The sequence below is a fragment of the Alexandromys fortis genome, unplaced genomic scaffold (genome assembly GCF_014885135.2).
Source record: "Alexandromys fortis isolate MF-2015 unplaced genomic scaffold, M_Fortis_MF-2015_v1.1 scaffold_108, whole genome shotgun sequence".
In the NCBI taxonomy this organism is placed as follows: domain Eukaryota; kingdom Metazoa; phylum Chordata; class Mammalia; order Rodentia; family Cricetidae; genus Alexandromys; species Alexandromys fortis.
The window spans coordinates 6,218,953-6,220,010 of NW_026067994.1; positions in this window are offsets into that span (position 1 = coordinate 6,218,953).

A 1,058-nucleotide genomic window follows, 5' to 3' on the forward strand; every position below is an offset into this window, starting at 1 on the left:
AAGGGTTTTGTTTAAACATTCCAATTGCTCTTTGACTCTAACATCATCATTAAGAAGAACATCTCTGATCAAGTGCCATAGTGAAAATATTGCCATGGGGACTTCATGTGGCCCTCGCTCTTTCAGAGCATCTTGAAGATCAGCCTTTATCTGATCCCAATCAGTAATATTAAAACCTCCTGCATGTAGGAACCAGGGACTAAACTTTAAAACTGTCTTAATGGTCTCTACTGCTGTCTCAACTTTAATACCGGTGCCTCTATTTTCCAAAAGACCTAACAACTGGCCTGTTAACCGGCCCTCCAACATAGGAACAGAATAACTTGCACCCATAACCAATTCACCCTCGCCATACAATTTCTTACCTTGCTGGCCAGTCTTCCCGAGGGCGACCTCTCAGGGATTCCTACTTCCCAATCTCGCAGATGGGTCTAGTTGTCGATGATGATCATCCCAGCGGTGCCTCCAATTGTAACACCCGGTTTTGGTGTTACACCCTCGGTACAGTTCGCGCGCAGCTGTACCGGCAAGGGCCTGGCAAGGGCCTGGAGATTGAACACAAGAGACAGAGACCAGGGTCATTCGATAGGAGATCAAGCGAATGCCATTTATTCAGATTTGGGGAAGCCCTTTTCTACCTAACTGCAGCACAAAGATCTCTCCGCCCAGGGAGGTGGGAAATTACCTTATTAACAATGGAGAAGATTGCCTGCAGCTAATCACCAGGTGGGACAGGGATAGCACAGAAACACACAGAAAGCTTAGTTAACTGATAACAAACTGTCCCCGCCAATACACCCCAGGAATAAGGGAGACCAGGGGCCCACAGCTCAACTCTTTTGAGGATAGTGCCCCTGTAATGGCAGAGGCTTTGTTCAATCACTTTGACTAGGGGTCTGTCCTGTCCTGTCCTTGGTTCTTTTTGGGTTGACAGATCTTAACTGTTTTTTCTTAGTTTTCCAAGAAAGCAATTTGGGCTGTGCTAGAGGGAAATCTTAACCTCCTGTTAGTAACTTCCTACAGTAACTGTCAATAGAAAACCTAGCTTGTTCTCTTTG